Genomic DNA, 17777 nt, shown 5'->3' with positions numbered 1-17777 from the left:
CTTCCCTGCCAGGATGCTAATGCTGTCCTAAAACAGAGACACATCTCTGCTCCATCTAATAAATGGAGCCATCTTTCAGGTCCTGAGAAAGAAGACACGGGGAAGAGAGGCAGGATGTGCTCTGGTCATACACGGAAACTGAACAAGTTCTTTTTCTATTTCACTGGAGCTGGTAAGATGCTAAGGACCTAGACTATCCTATATATCCAGCAACAAGAAATTTACATGAAACACTAGGTTTTGTTTGTTTGTTTCTCAGAATCCTTGAGTCAGAGAAGTTGAAGAAAAAAATCGTTTGGTATACTCCCTTTTATCACAAGGTTAGACACTTGTGCCAAGACCTAACCAGAGGACTGGTGAACTTGGAGGTGGGGAGCTCCATGGTAGGGGACATCCTTGTTTGACAGTTACCCAGCTTGGCCAAAACAGAGGCTGGAAATCATAAACTCTCCAGCAGTTTGTCCTCTTGGGGAATTTCAGTCTTTGCCAAAAAGAGGCTGCACTTGATTTGTGGCTGAATTTTTACAAAAGCACTTGGAAGCCCCAAAGAAGCAATCTTTCTAGACAAGCTTCCTCGACCACAAGCCTTCATCTGCTCCATTATTCTTCACAGTGACAGAAGGTGTCTATGGTAACAGACCATGTCAGTATCACATCATCTCTCACTCACGCATTCACCTGTGTACTCATTAATTCTGCAGTTAATGCATGCTTGTATTCATTAATTTGTGCATTCATTACTTCATGCATTCGCTCATTCACTAATTTACTCAATCAACATTTACTGAGTGCCTAGAAGATGCCAGATCTTGTCCTATAAGCTGTAACAAAGTCCCTCTCGAGGAGGCTATATTTTGGTAGGAGAAAACAAAGTATGTACAAGTAAACAATTAAAACAAGCGAGTTAAGTTTTCTCGGAAGAAAATTAGAGGATGTGATAGCAATCTCTTATCACAGATAAGATGGCCAAGAGAGGCATCAACAAGTAAGTAACATGAAACCAAGACCTGATTAACTGACCTGGAGTCAGAAACACAAAGTGCAGACAGAAAAGGCACCAGAAGGTGGAAGAAGAAGTACGTGCAAAGGCCCTGGGGCAGAGACGAGTGCAGTGAGTTCCAGAAAGACAGGAATGGCCAGTGTAGCTGGGTCCAGGCTGTAAATGGGTCGTGGAAGGATGAGGTCATGAGGGCTGAAGGATTACCTGGGGGCCAAAGAGCACAGTGTCCTGCAGGAGAAAGGTTGGACTTTCATCTCTGTGCAGTAAAAGGAAATGGGTGGGGGTAAGAAGTAGGGATGTGATTCAATTTCTGCTTTATTAAGGTGACTGTGTCTCCGCTCAAGGGGATAATCCATCTTAGGAAGGACATTTATTCCTGGAGGCTTTGAAAAGCTGAGGATGTACCTCTTGGCTACTGTATACAGGGCAGACTTGAGAATATCCTGCCTCCATCTCTCATTCATTCAGCCCACAAGCATTTATTGTGTGGTTTCTCTCTGCCAGACTGGGCAGTGGTGATACCTTGATAGGGAAAAAAGATATGGAGCCTGCCCACATTGTGCTTTCTGGGAGGGTGACAAGACCAAAAATGATCCAGAAAACAGAACACAGCAAGTGCAAAGGCCCTGGGGTGGCTGGAGCATGCCCACTAGAAGAACCAAAAGGAAGCAGTGTGTCTGATTGTGAGGAGAGGCTTGGCCTTCCAGACCTCAAGTTATCTGACTCCTCAGGGTCTCCTTGGCCTTGTTGTCTTTGTATTCCCCCTTTCATTCTATTTCTGCAGTGCTGGCCTCTGCCTTGTTCCTCAAGCATGTTAGGCACCTAGACTTCTGTCTCAAGCCTTTGTACTTGCTGTTCCCTCTGCTGCAACATTCTTTCCCCAGATTTCTGCACAACTCCCTTTCTCCCTTCATCCAGCTCTCTATTCACATGTCACATTATCAGTGAGACCTTCCCAACCACTGAATATAAAGTAGTACTTTTATCTTTATCATGCTTTAAGCACTTGAGAAGGTTGAGACCTTCCCAACCACTGAATATAAAGTAGTACTTTTATCTTTATCATGCTTTAAGCCCTTGTGGTTGTCATCCCCTGACTTATACATAAATCTGTTTATTAATTCACTGCCAGAATCAAGGGCAGCACCCAGGAAGTATCTGGCACATATTAGGTGCTCAATAAATATCAGTTGAGTGCATGCATGTGTCCGCAGGTGTGAGTTTTCATCAGAGTAATTACACTGGAATATCTGCAGGAAACTAGGATCCAAGGCATCTGGGGTCCATTTTCTCTAAAAAGCAGCACATGCTGTCTTACTTTTCCGGCTACTCAAGTGCAAAGCTCCTTGGCAGCCCCCTGATAGAGCAAAAGAGGCCTATGAAACACATTATCACCAACTCAGTGTGCTGGTGGACTCCTGATTTGCATAACATCACACACCACTGGCTCCCCTGATAGCTGAGTTGTTAAAGAATTGACCTGCAATGCAGGAGACCCTGGTTTGATTCCGGGGTTGGGAAGATCCACTGGAGAAGGAATAGGCTACCCACTCCAGTATTCTTGGGCTTCCCTTGAGGCTCAGCTGGTAAAGAATCCATCTGCAAAGCAGAAGACCTGGGTTCGATCCCTGGGTTGGGAAGATCCCCTGGAGAAGGGAAAGTTTACCCACTCCAGTATTCTGGCCTGGAGAATTCCATGGACTGTATAGGCCATAGGGTCGCAGAGTCAGACACGACTGAGCGACTTTCACTTCACTTCACTTCACACACCTTAGGGAGAAAGCACACACTGTCTGTTGCAGCAGAGACATTACTTTACCGACAAAGATCCGTCTAGTCAAAGCTGTGGTTTTTCTAGTAGTCATGTATGGGTGTGAGAGCTGGACCATAAAAAAAGCTGAGCGCCAAATAGTTGATGCTTTCGAACAGTGGTGTTGGAGAAGACTCTTGAGAATCCCTCGGACACCAAGGAGATCCAACCAGGCAATCCTAAAGTAAATCAATCTTGAATATTCATTGGAAGGACTGATGCTGAAGCTGAAGCTCTAATACTTTGGTCACCTGATGCAAAGAACTGACTCACTGGAAAAGATCCTGATGCTGGGAAAGATTGAAGGCAGGAGGAGAAGGGGGCAACAGAGGATGAGATGGTTGGATGGCATCACCAACTCAATGGACATGAGTTTGAGCAAGCTCCGGGAGTTGATGATGGACAGGGAAGCCTGGTGTGCTGCAGTCCATGGGGTCACAAAGAGTTGGACACGACTGGGCGACTTAATTGAACTGAACTGAAACTGAATTATCCGTATGAAGACACGTGGCCCATCAGTGATATTTGGAAACAAAAGAGCCAACACAGGAACGTGACCGATGGAGTAATTATCAGTTCAGACAGACGCTGGATGCATGTTGGCTCAACTCCAGAGTTGCAATTACGCCGCATTAACATAAAATGAGCGTTCTTCATTTACCGACCGTGCGTCCCCTCTGCAGCCGTCACTCTGAGAACTCTGAAGATGGTGTCAGGTATGAGGTAATACAATTTAGTTGATGACTGTGATCACCAGATGTTCAAATGGCAGGACACCTTGATCATCTTGGGACCATCAACTTTAACCCCAATGAATTGCTCCTGCCTTTCGTATCATCTGACCACTGAATGAAGCCACTTCTTGAGGATTAGTGGGTTGGTCCCCAGCGTGAGGACAGAGGGTCTCCTGCACCAAGGATCCCACGGTCACAGTGTATTTCATCTCCAACATAAGGTGGTTCCCCGACCACCAACCCACACCCCAGTGATCACATCACAGCCAAAGACTCCATCTCTCATCCAAACACACTTCTGAGCCCTTGGCATCATCCTTGACCCCTCCCTGTCTGTCATACTCCATGGCAAATTCTTCAACAAATCTTGCTGATTTCACCTTGAAAATACACCTAGACCTGACCACTCCTCTCTCCCCTTTACTCCCACCTTGGAAAAGCACCTACATCTGGTGTCTCGAGCATCACTCCTAATCTTCCAGCCCTGCTCCTCATCTCTCATTGCAGCCACTGCAGTGACCCTTGACAAATGAAAAGCAAAAGCAATTCATCACATCAGTTCTCGACCACCATCTGAGGAGCATCGATCCCTCCCTAGATCCACAGGCTTAGTAAGGGGACGTCACAGCTCCTGCAAGCTGATGGGGGGAGATTGGTGGGAGGGACATGCACTATTCTGGCCTGGTCCTCACGGTCTTCCAGGGTGTCACTGTCTTTCATGGCCCGTTATACCTTGATTAGAAGCTTTAATTAGCCTGCTGGAACATCAGGGAACAACGCCAGTCAACCTGACCCAAACCATCTGACATCAACCAATAGCCGGCCAACTTCGTGTCCAGCCAAGTCCAGCCAAGATGACAGCACCGTTGAGCCAAGCCACAGACTCTCAAGCAGTATGAGATATTCTTGTTTTGAGCCATGGGTTTTGAGGAGGCTTGTTATGCAGCAGTATTATGACAAAGGTGTGTCTCATGACGCTTAGAACAAAAACCCTTGGAATTCTACTTGGGCCCATAAGATGCTATCAGACTGACCTCGCCCCAATCTAAGCTTCATTTCCAACTCCTGCCCTTCCCTCCTTGTCCACCAGCCATCTGGCTGATCCTTGGACCTGTCTGGAATCCTCCCATCTCTCCACCTGCCTGGTGCTCTGCCCCTGAAAGTTGACAACCCCTTCCCACCACTTCATTGAGAAGCTCTGCTCAGTGGACGTGTCTGAGACAGGACACCTTCCAGCCACTCGTTCTTGTGCAGGTGATTTACAAGGCTGTGTTAATTTCTGCTATACAGCAAAGTGATTCAGTTACACATATATTTACATACTTTTTCATATTCTTTTCCATGATTGTTTATCATAGGATGTTGAATATAGTTCCATGTGCTGTACACTAGAACCTTGTCATTTCCAGCTACATTTCTGAAGGGTCACTACATCACTTCCTACTGCCTGGCTCTAATTTATTTTTCTTCTAAGCATTTATTGCTGCCTGAAATCGGCAATGCCAAAGAATGCTCAAGCTACTGCACAACTGCACTCATCTCACACGCTAGTAAAGTAATGCTCAAAATTCTCCAAGCCAGGCTTCAACAGTATGTGAACTGTGAACTTCCTGATGTTCAAGCTGGTTTTAGAAAAGGCAGAGGAACCAGAGATCAAATTGCCAACATCTGCTGGATCATAGAAAAAGCAAAAGAGTTCCAGAAAAACATCTATTTCTGCTTTATTGACTATGCCAAAGCCTTTGACTGTGTGGATCACAATAAACTGTGGAAAATTCTGAAAGAGATGGGAATACCAGACCACCTGATCTGCCTCTTGAGAAATTTGTATGCAGGTCAGGAAGCAACAGTTAGAACTGGACATGGAAAAACAGACTGGTTCCAAACAGGAAAAGGAGTACGTCAAGGCTGTATATTGTCACCCTGTTTATTTAACTTATATGCAGAGTACATCATGAGAAATGCTGGGCTGGAAGAAACACAAGCTGGAATCAAGATTGCCGGGAGAAATATCAATAACCTCAGATATGCAGATGACACCACCCTTATGGCAGAAAGTGAAGAGGAACTAAAAAGCTTCTTGATGAAAGTGAAAGTAGAGAGTGAAAAAGTTGGCTTAAAGCTCAGCATTCAGAAAACGAAGATCATGGCATCCGGTCCCATCACTTCATGGGAAATAGATGGGGAAACAGTGGAAACAGTGTCAGACTTTATTTTTCTGGGCTCCAAAATCACTACAGATGGTGACTGCAGCCGTGAAATTAAAAGACGCTTACTCCTTGGAAGGAAAGTTATGACCAACCTAGATAGCATATTCAAAAGCAAAGACATTACTTTGCCAACAAAGGTTCGTCTAGTCAAGGCTATGGTTTTTCCAGTGGTCATGTATGGATGTGAGAGTTGGACTGTGAAGAAGGCTGAGCACCGAAGAATTGATGCTTTTGAAATGTGGTGTTGGAGAAGACTCTTGAGAGTCCCTTGGACTGCAAGGAGATCCAACCAGTCCATTCTGAAGGAGATCAGCCCTGGGATTTCTTTGGAAGGAATGATGCTAAAGCTGAAACTCCAGTACTTTGGCCACCTCATGCGAAGAGTTGACTCATTGGAAAAGACTCTGATGCTGGGAGGGATTGGGGGCAGGAGGAGAAGGGGACGACAGAGGATGAGATGGCTGGATGGCATCACTGACTCGATGGACGTGAGTCTGAGTGAACTCCGGGAGTTGGTGATGGGCAGGGAGGCCTGGCGTGCTGCAATTCATGGGGTCGCAAAGAGTCGGACACGACTGAGCGACTGATCTGATCTGATCTGACATCATGTTACAAATGCTTGTCTTTTCCTGCATGAACTGTTCCCACTGACTCGGTTTTGTAACTACAGCAATCCCTGCTTTGGGGAACTGGGCCTGGAACACAAGCAGTGCTCAAGTGACAAGTGTGAATGAGTGAATGAATGAATGACTGAATGGTCATGCAATAAACACCCACAGGCCAGGGACACCACGCTTTGTTCCAACTGTGTAGACCTCTGTTGAGATGTTCAGGTATGTCTTTTTCCCCTGATAAGGAGCCTGAGGATGTGGCAATTCCCAACCAGACAAGACGAATAGGCACAGGGGAGCCTTCTCATCTCACCTTTGTTCAGACTCTGATGTTTTCCATCTCATGGTATTTTTAAAAAATATTTTTACTTATTAGTTTGACTATGTTGGGTCCTAGTTGTGGCACATGTGGGATCTTTAGTTGCAGTATGTGGGATCTAGCTCCCTGACCAGGCATTGAACCCAGGTCCCCAGCTTTGAGAACTTGGTGTCCTAGCCACTGGACCACCACAGAAGTCTCATCTCTTGGTATTTTTAATTCCATAGACCAGAAATTGATCCAGGAACATTAATTTTCCTCTTCTTCAGTTCCCACCACAAAGAACACTTCTTGGGTTCTTCCTCAGTGTGGGAAATCTGGCTTTAATGATTCTCCCCAGTTTTCCTTGCTGTAACAGCTCAAGACAATGGCCTGAGGAATCCACATGTCTTTAGAAATAATAGGGACCTGCCTGGGTGGTGCAGTGGCTAAGACTCTGTGCTCCCAAGGCAGGGGGCCCAGGTTACTTCCTGGTTGGGGAACTAGATCCCACATGCCGCAACTCAGAGTTCATATACTGCAAACCCAACATAGTCAAATAAATCAACAAAAATTTTAAAATAAAAAGTAAAAATAATAATTGATGAATTCACTGTCCACATGGATACTGTTCAATCATGCTTATTTCCAAAACCCCAAAATAAAGGCAAGGGGGAAAATTTTGCCCCTCAGTTGCTATGAAGATGCTTCAGAAGATATTTTCTACTATATTGCTCTGCATCTTCCTCTAACATAACATTCTAAATAAGACCATCACGTTTCGTTCCATTCTAAGTAAGACCATCACGTTTCGTTAGCCATGCTTTGTTTTTCTGGGGAAACAGTAGGTTCCTTTCTCTAAGGAATGTGAATTACATAATTGTTTCTATTTCCCTTTATATCCAGGCTGCATGGAGATGCAGGCCAAATTAGAGTAACTATGTCTAACTTCCAAGCTAGTGAATCTGAATTCTCCTTTCTCTTTATCTGAATTTTCTCCTTTCATTCATATTATCTGTGCATGTTCTATTACATGTGATGGTTTTTTGTGATTTGATGATATTCTGGGAAATAAGCATGATAAAAAAATATATATACAGACAGTGAACTCATCAATTATTATTTTTACTTTTTATTTAAAAAGTTTTATTGATTTATTTGACTATGTTGGGTTTGCAGTATGTGAACTCTTAGATGTGGCATGTGGGATCTAGTTCCCCAACCAGGGATTGAACCTGGGCCCCCTGCATTGGGAGCACACAATCTTAGCCACAGCACCACCCAGAGAAGTCCCTATTATTTTTAAAAGTATAAAAATCAGAACAAATTCAAATCTGGTAAAATATGATCCGTTTGGTTAGTGCAGGGGCTTCTAGACAGTTTCAGTATTATTCTAATTGGATTGTCTTAGAAAACAGCCACATATTCAATCTTATCTTAGTTTCACAAATAGCTTTTGTATTTTGAAGGAAAAGATAGGTTCCATTCACAATTCGGAGAAGGAAATGGCAACCCACTCCAGTATTCTTACCTGCAGAATCCCATGGACAGGGGAACCTGGCAGGCTATAGTCCATGGGGTCGCAGAGTCGGACACGACTTAGCAGCTACATATTCACAATTTCGGTTAAAAACAAAAAAGGATGAAGTGATCCTGTGAGCTGGTCACCAGTTCCTACCCCAAATCAGCGGCACAGCATCTTTGCTTCTCCCAGATGAGGGTCAAGGGTCAGCCAAGTGGTCCAGGTTCTGCTGCAGGTATGCTGAGGCTGGACTCCTGCACCACCCAAATTGCCCCTCACTAGGCAAGTTTTCTTTGTGTGTTTGTGTTAAATTGCTTGGGTCATGTCTGACAAGGGCATGGCAACCCATGCCAGTATTCTTGCCTGGAGAATCCCATGGACAGAGTTCTCTCTGGTTCACAGCAAATTAGGTTGACCAACACCAGTCTGCGGATTCAATTTAATACAAATCAATGACAACCCCTGACTGTACATCACACTCCAGGAGTTGTAGGGATGTCCAGGAACTTCTAGAAATGCAAGGTCATCATTTTACCTGAGTTAACAGAAATGATAGCATTTTCTAAGCCAGGTCAGCTGCATCTCAGCTCAGCACGGCAATCACCTCCTCCCTTCTCCATTGCCCACTGATGGTCTTTGCTCCTCAAGGAGAAAAAAAGGCTAAAGGTGGGGGTGGGGTGTGTGGAATGCATTGAGAGTTTGAGGTTAGCAGATGCAAACCAGTATATAGAGAATGAATAAACAACAATGTCCTACTATACAGCACAGGGCACTCTATTCAATATCCTGTAATAAACCATAATGGAAAAGAATACATATGCATAACTGAATCACTTTGCTGTACAGCAGAATTTAGCACAATATTGTAAATCAACTATACATCAATTAGATAAATTTTTAAAAAATAATAAAATGGGCTTCTCTGGTAGCTCAGATGGTAAAGAATCTGCCTGCAACACAGGAGACCCAGGTTTGATCCCTGGGTCGGGAAGATCCCCTGGAGAATTGGCTATCCCCTCCAGTATTCTTGCCTTGGAAATCCCACAGACAGAGGAGCCTAGCAGGCTACAGTCCATGGGGTTGCAAAGAGTCGGACACTACTGAGCCTTTAACACTTTCACTTTCACCAAATTGGAAAAAAGGCTAATTCTTAATAGCCCTTTTATGACCATGACCAAATTATCAGAAGAAGAACATGGTGTTTTCAACTGGTCCAAGTTGAAGCGATGCTGACAAAACATGGAGTTTCCTGGCTTGAGAGTGGTTCTTTGAAAGCAGCAAAGTTTAGCAGGTTCTGTCCAAGCACCCAGGGATTTCAGCAACTCTATCCAGATTGTCACCTCCCTGATTTTTTCCCTCCTGTTCTCAGCCCAAAAGGCTCTCAGTGCCCGGTGTAAGAAAAGGGCAGGTCCCATAAGGTTTTGCAAATTCACAAGACATGCGTTTTCCTTCAACTGCCATGGAATCAACCCCTTTACAAAGGACATGCCTCTTCTAATCTCCAGATCTTTTTTGTCTCCCTTTTTTGCATGGAGCACAAATCTTTTGTGAAAGAGCCCCGTTTGCCTCCAATAAGGCCCCTGTCCCAGGCCAGCCTGGTTGGGCATGTCCTACATTTCAGCCCTCCTGCGGGGGCCCCATGGTTCATCCACTCATTACATGGGTACTGAGGAGAAGAACTTTATGAAGGAGTTTGGGAACAACATATACACACTGCTCTATTTAAAATTGATAACCAACAAGGATCTCCTGTATAGCACCAGAAACTGTGCTCACTGTTATGTGGCAGCCTGGATGGGAGGAGAGTTGGGGGGAGAATGGATACATGTATATGTATGGCTGAGTCCTTTTGCTGTCCACCTGAAGCTATCACAACATTGTTAATTGGCTATAATCCAATATAAAATAAAAAGTTAAAAAAAAAAACTCAGTGCCTGGATTTGTTCCAGAAATAGAGCTGGGAGTGGATGGCATCAGGGCAGAGAGTGGAGAACAGGGGTCCAAAGAGGTGAGGGTGACCACACGGCCTGGGCTGAGGCTAGTAAAGGCGCCAGGCTTTGGGTAAGTGAGCTGGGGCGGGAGGAAGGGTCATGTGAATGGTTTGAGGATGGTGCTGGGATCTGATTTCTATTTTTACAGTATTGCTCTGGCCGCCAAGTGAAAAATAGGACAAAACAGTAGTGGGAACTGGTGACCAAGGGGAGACGGTGACCAGAATCCCAGGCCCATAACACTCACTTGTCCCCATGGACCCCTCACCGCCTCTAACCTCTCCTGCTCTTGCTGCCTTCCTGGTGACAAAGATGACCATGTCCACTGATGGCTGTCCATGGCCTGCTCATCAGCTAAAGTCTCATCACCCAATTCCACCCTTAGAAATGGAGCCAAAGGGAGGAGCCCAACAGGACCCCACACTCTCTCCTCACAGACCACAGTCCAGCTCCCCAGCCCCTGGGATTCCACACCCCAGAGTCCCCAAGCCCACCCTCAGCTCCTGCACAGTCCCCCTCCCCAGTCTACCCACCCCCCACCAAACGCCGATGACAGCCCTGGTGTGTACCCCCTGGACTGGAGGGCAGCCAAGGAGAGGGCTGTTTGCAGGGCACCACAGTCAGAACCTGGATGTCAACTCAGGTGTCTCCATGTGTGCAAGGCCCTGATGATGAGGCTCAAACCCCAGGTCAGACAGAAGGGTGGTGGGGCCCCGAAAGCTGGGAATGCACAGCCCTTCACCCACTCTGGATGAGAGGAAAGACTGGCCTGAAACCCAGCAGGCAGGCAGGAGACACAGAATGGAATTTCACACCCCAAAATTATAAACAGGGCTTCCTCTGCTCACAGGTAGCACTGGTGCTATTGGTCACCTCCCCAAACACTCCAGGTGGAGCAGGCTGAATAATGTTCCCCAAAGATGTTCACCCCTCAAGCCCTGGGGGGCCTGGGACTATGTCACCTTACAGGACAAAGGGATTTTCACTGGGATTAAGTTAAAGATTTGAGATGGGGAGATTGTCCAAGTGGGCCGAGTGTCATCACAGGTTCCTGACATGAGGGAGGCAAGTAGTCAGAGAAGAGAGAAGATGCTAATTGCTGGCTTTGCAGGGAGGGGCAGGGACCAGGAGCAGCTGTCAGAAGGTGGGGACAGCAGGAAATGGTCTCCCTATAACCTTCTGAGAGGCAGGCAGTTCTACTGACACCTTGATTTTAGCCTGTGTGACTCATTTTGGATCTGACCTCCTGAAGTGTAAGAGAATATATTTGTTGACTCACAGGCTTGGACAATGAACCTACGGTTGCTAAAAGGAAGGATGGGGGGAGGGGATAGTTAGGGAGTTTGGGATGGACATGTGCACACTGCTTTATTTAAAATGGGTAACCAACAAGGACCTACTGTATAGCATCCAGAATTCTGTTCAAAGTTATGTGGCAGCCTGGATGGCAGGGGGTTTGGGGGAGAACAGATACATATATATGTATGGCTGAGTCCCTTCACTGTTCACCTGAAGCTGTTACAACTCCGTTTGTTAATCGGCTATGTGTGTGTGCATGTGCTAAGTCGATTCAGTCGTGTCCGACTCTCTGATCCTATGGATCATGGCCTGCCAGGTTCCTCTGTCCATGGGATTCTCCAGGCAAGAATACTGGAGGCAGTTGTCATGCCCTCCTCCAGGGGATCTTCCTGACCCAGGGATCGAATCCACGTCTCTTATACGTCTCCCGCGTTGGCAGGTGGGTTCTTTACCACTAGCTTGGGAAGTCCTAATCAGCTATGTGCTGTGCTGTGCTTAGTTGCTCAGTTGTGTCTGACTCTTTGCAACCCTATGGACTGTAGCCCACCAGGCTTCTCTGTCCATGGGGATTCTCCAGGAAAGAACACTGGAGTGTGTTCCCATGCCCTCCTCCAGAGGATCTTCCCAACCCAGGGATAGAACTCAGGTCTCCTGCATAGAAGGCGGATTCTTTACCGTCTGAGCCACTAGGGAAGCTCCTATACCCCAATAGAAAATAAAAAGCTTTTTAAAAAAATAAATAGCTTTTGCACATCAAAAAAGAGAGAAAATACATCTGTTTTATTTTACAGTGTGACAATTTGTTACAGCAACAATTAGAAGCTGACACAGTTTCTCAACCTTGGTGCCAATGACATTTTGGGCCACTTAATTCTCTGCTATGGAAGTGGTCCTGTACATTGTGGGAGGGTTAGCAACATCCCTGGCCTGTGCCCATGAGATGCCAATAGCCCCCTCCCCAGTCATGTACATCAAAAATGTCTCCAGATTGTCAAATGCCTCCTGCAGGCATAGTCACCCAGGAGGCACAGTCCCCCAGAACCTCTACCCTACACTGTCCTTCATGGTGACTTTTCTCCAACAGACCCTCAGCAAAGCCCGTGGGTACACTCTGCTTTCCCAGCCCATCCTCCACTGACCCCACCAAACACCAAACACCACCTTTCTCAACCTCTATGGGTAGAGAGTTGAATGAGGCACAGTTTGTGCCCTCAGAGAACTCACAGTGGTCCAGGTAGCTCCTGAAATGAATAATTACATGGCATCTCACTCCTTTAGGGCCATGTTCTAAATTCAGAGCAAAGGGTAAAAAGAAACACGGTCAGGGTTAGCCTTGGTCCTTCCTCCAGAGAGGGCCAGGTAGACACTCGGGGGCGTCTCAGACACCACCAGCACTGGGCATGGCTCTGTCACCTCCTGAATCACACAAGGGTGCGGTTCCACTTTAGGGCCAGCAGAAACAATAGGGCATCTTTACTCTTAAACTGGGGACTTCACCAATGGCTGAGAGGTAAAGAATCCGCTTGCAATGCAAGAGATGTGGGTTCGATCCCTGGGTCAGGAAGATCTCCTGGAGGAGGAAATGGCAACCGACTCTAGTATTCTTGCCTGAAAAAATCCCAAGCACAGAGGAGCCTGGCGGGCTACAGTTCACAGTGTTGAAAAGAGTTGGACACGACTCAGCATGAACATGCACCTGCACTCTTAAATTGAGATGTAATTCACATACCATAGAATTCACCCTTTAAAGCGTACAATTCAGAGGTGTTGGTACATTCACAATGTTTGGTAATCATCACCCTAATTCCAGAACATTTTCATCACCCCCAAAAGAAACCCTGTATCCATTTCGCACCTCACCCTAGTCCTTACCAATCATGGATCTGAGTCCCCTCAGAGTTCTAGCAGTTCCCCCAAATAAGCTAAAGGTGGAGTTAAAATCACTTCCTGGTGCAGGACGGTGGGTGGGCGCACAGTAACTCTGTTCTGTGCTTGTGCCATACAAATGCTTAATCTATGTACTAGATTGTAGAACTGCAGGTGATTATTTTATTCTTTTATGTTAAAAATTTTTTCCCACTATGAGAATCCAATAAAATTTTAACACTTAAAAAAAAGGCAACGAATTCATTCAGCTTAACTCAGTAATATCAAAAGCAAATCAACCCACCCATTAAATATTGAAGGAGATCCCAGCTCATCAGGAATGCATGAGGCTATCCAATTACCTGCAGCTTGATAAAGCAATTTTCTGACTTAGCTATTCTCTTTATAACAAAGGTCGTTAACCATCTGAAGAACAGCTTAAAATTCATGAAATCTGAAAAACCAACGTAGACACCTCTGGTCTTCAACTTAAGCCCAATTTCCATTCCGGAGTGCTGCCTAGCATCTCTTGCTCAGCTGTGTTTAACATTCTAAGAAATGGAAATGCATAATTGGTTTTACGGGATCGCTTCCAGAAACATTCAAATTTTGTTATTTATTGCTTTGTATACCACAGAAAGGGTAAAAACAGCCCCATAGAGCCCTGAATTTTTATGATTTTGAAACTCAAAAGGAGTTTCAACCACTCTCTGCTTTGGAATTCTGCGGCCCCTCCTTCCTCACGTTGACCCCCGTGGAAAGCGGAAGTGGAAGTGGGTCCTACCTTTAGGACCTGTTCTAGGTTCTCCAGCTTGGCTTGGAGCTGGTGTTTCTCCTTCACGGCCAAATCACGTTCTCTGGTCACTATGGTGAGCGTGTGTTTAAGCCGAGCATACTCTGCTTTCACCTAAAGTAGCAAGAATGGAGAGAAGGGGTGTTTACAATATGCACGGGAGCTGCAGTGGGTATTTGTCCCCAGCTGTCATCTGTCACTTCCCCTTTAAGTTCTTTTTGGAGACTTCCCCTCCCTCATCCTCAGTCCTGGACTTCGTAGTGGGTCCACTCCTGCTGGGGTGAATACGTGTGACCAAGGGCTGGCCAATCAGCACACAGCTTCTCTTTGCATCCCACCCATCCTCACCACAGCCACAGTGATTGGATCAGGTCTGGAGATGTGACCAAGGCGTAGCCAATCAGTATAATCCCATCCCCTGGATGTGAGGATTGGGAGAGAAGGGGCATAGAACCCAAGTAGCATCCACAGAGAATGAGATACTAGACTGTGTAGGAATCTGGGAAGAGATTCCTTGGGAAGAGATTCACCCACTGTACTTGGAAAGTTAAAGACAAAGGTTGGAGCTACACTGCTATTTGCATTCATGAGGGAAGAACTCATCTGAGAATAGACTCTGGAGATGTAGAGGAAGAAGCAGGGTCCTAATGACATTGTATGAGCAACTAGATCAAGCTGTGCCTGAAGCTAATGCTTTCCTTTCTAGTTACTTGGGCCAATAGATTCCCTTGGTTTACTTGTGTCCATTTGAATTGTCTTCTGTCCCTTTGAACTGAAAGTGCTGACAGACACAAAATGTTACTCAAATTGTGTAGCCATACTAAATTCTTTTGCCTAAAATTTCACCTCTGTCATAAAAGTGGACAAAAATGGCAACAAAGCACCACATGGATTTGGATGATGGATGCTCCAATAACCTCAGAAACCATGTCCATTTTCAGCCCAGAACCCCTAGGACTCCCATGTTTAAAACTTATCTGGGAGGCTCTACTAATCCTCAATCTCTCCTCTAGCTTCTTTGAAACAGACAAGGGCATGCCCTTGATGAGAGAAGTTACCTGATTTCTTCTCCATTATTTTTTCATTGTGCAGCATGCTTTATTCCAACCACGGAATTTTAATTTCTTCCCCTCCTCCCCAAATATTACAACATGAATTATGGCTTCAATAACAGACTGTCACAAAGTCATGGGTTTTTTTGCCTTTTTTTTTTTTTTGTAGCTACATAAGTCCTTTCTGTTTCAAATGCTTTATGTACGATCTTCGTGTAACCTGACAGTTTCTGTGGCACAGAAAGAAAAGAAGGCGCCCACTTGGCATTCGTAAATGGAGCAGGGTTACAGGGAAGCTGTTATTAAGAGGTCGTGGAGAGGTCTGATTCACAGGAGTATTTTCGTGCCATTTTGCTACAGTGTGATGCATCAAGCAATGAACTCAGGGGGAAATTCAAATGCTACCTGGTGAAAATGTCATGACCTAATGGAACTAAGCAGAACCCGCATTTGAACCTCAACTCCAGGTTTGCTGAAAGCCTTCGCTTCTCATGTCCTGGCTAATCAAGGAAATTAGACTTGGAAACAGTATCCAAAAGCCCTGATTCCAGTCTTGCACCATAGCCAGCAGAAGCCTTCTAGAATAGAAGTCAGATCTTGCTGCTCCCTGATTAAAAACTCCCAGGGCTGCCATGGAAATCAAGTCCAAATTCCTAATGTGGCCCCAAAGTCCTGCAGCATCTGGCCTACCCACCTCTCCGATCTGACCTATTACTATCCACCATGCTCAGTCACTTTGGCCTCTTTTAATACCTTGAACAAGCCAGGCTTATTCCTGCCCCAGGGCCTTTGAACGTGCTGTTACCATTGTGGCACCTCCCATGCCACCCCCACTCTCTGCTCATCAATTATGTCACTCCAGGCAAGCCCCTGAGGTACTGATATCCTCCCTACTTGTCTGTCTTCGTCACCCTTGCCATTTTCCCCTGCTTTATTTTCCATGGGCATTTATCACTATCTGAAATTATTGTATGAGCAGTTTACATTTTTTCTCAGGGTTGTGCCTCCTTAGAACGCAAGCTCCGATGGGACCAGAATTTTCTTTAGTGATCCAATTCCCTGTTGTCAGAGTAGAGAAATAGAATGAATAGCCAAAGCCCATGTAAGTCAGGTATTTTCAAGAAACTCAAACTCATAGTTTGTAGGGAAGCTGAGTTGGGTTTCAGGTTCCATTTGCCAGCCTCATTTATTTCTGTATATTTAGTTATTATCCAGCCCCTTATAAGAGCACAGGGCAGTCAGGAATCATCCTGCCAGGGGCACTGCCCAGGGCTTTGGTCAAGAATAGCCAATCCCCTTTATGTTTTATCATAGGTTATATGAAACTCCAGTACTTTGGCCACCTCATGCGAAGACTTGACTCATTGGAAAAGACTCTGATGTTGGGAGGGATTGGGGGCAGGAGGAGAAGGGGACGACAGAGGATGAGATGGCTGGATGGCATCACTGACTCGATGGACATGAGTCTGAGTGAACTCCGGGAGTTGGTGATGGACAGGGAGGTCTGGCGTGCTTCGATTCATGGGGTCACAAAGAGTCGAACACGACTGAGTGACTGCACTGAACTGCTATATATATTTTTTAATTGGAGGATAATTGCTTTACAGTGTTGTGTTATTTTCTACTGTGCAACAGCTGTGAATCAGCTAGCTATAGTTATACATATATCCCCTCCCTGTTGAGCCTCCCTCCCATCCACCCATCCCACCCCTCTAGGTCATCATAGAACAACAGCTGAGCTCCCTATGATAAACCATGATGGAAAAGACTATTAAAAACAGAATACATATATATATAATCTAATCACTTTGCTGTATAACAGGAGTTAAAAACATTGCAAATTAACTATACTTCAATAAAAATAAAAAGATTTTTAAAAACATTAAAATAATAATAGTCGATCCCCAACCTGCAGACAGACGACAACCCAGAAGTGAATCTGGAAACTGACTGGCAGCCGCCAGACCTGTGCTTCCGCAGGGACGTTTCCAACAGCGGACAGAACAGATGTACGTTAGAGGGTCAGGCCCACCCCAAAGTCCCATTTACCCCACGTGGAGCTAAAATGTTGTGCTTTTGTTGTAGCTTATATTGTGTTCATTGTAGTGACAACAGAAGCAATTGTTGGTGGGGAAAAAAAGCGCCGAGTTTTATTTGTCTTGAAGACAATGCTTTACAGGACAGCTCAGGATAAGCAAGAATCTGCAGAGGACTTCTGGGCCACTAGAAGGCTCTGCAAGTTGTTGGTGCTCATGCTTTAATACATCAAATACGCTTCATCTCATGCCACGATTGTGGTTTTGCATTTCTTTGACTTAAAGTTTCTCCATCGTGTCCCCTTTACGGTCACAGTTATGGAATGATTAAGGTCACTTCCCTGGTTTGCAACAATGGAAAGAAAGTTGGTTGGTTAGGAGGGATGGGGTAGACAAAGGGATTGACTAGGGACAGGGGTGGACTGAGATAGGCTAAATTAAGACCCACAGGGAAGTCCGCATCCTAATCCTGGAGCCTGTGAATGTTGCCTCATATTCAAAAAGGACTTGGAAGGAGTGATTAAGGATCTTGAGATTGTCCTGGGTTATCTTAGT

At 45.4% G+C, this 17777-nt stretch overlaps 1 protein-coding gene across 10 annotated transcripts in view; it reads right to left on the bottom strand.

Annotated features, from left to right (window-relative positions):
- RIMBP2 (RIMS binding protein 2) overlaps positions 1 to 17777 on the bottom strand; it is a 325711-nt gene that overhangs the window by 105794 nt on the left and 202140 nt on the right. For all 10 annotated transcript variants that reach the window (XM_061384505.1, XM_061384508.1, XM_061384509.1 and 7 more), the window contains one exon: positions 14126 to 14248. The gene's annotated coding sequence lies outside the window, so the exon portion shown is untranslated. The remainder of the gene's footprint in view (positions 1 to 14125; positions 14249 to 17777) is intronic.

This window comes from Bos javanicus, chromosome 17, assembly GCF_032452875.1.
Source record: "Bos javanicus breed banteng chromosome 17, ARS-OSU_banteng_1.0, whole genome shotgun sequence".
Lineage (NCBI taxonomy): Eukaryota > Metazoa > Chordata > Mammalia > Artiodactyla > Bovidae > Bos > Bos javanicus.
This window is presented reverse-complemented; position numbering and strand designations above follow the sequence as displayed.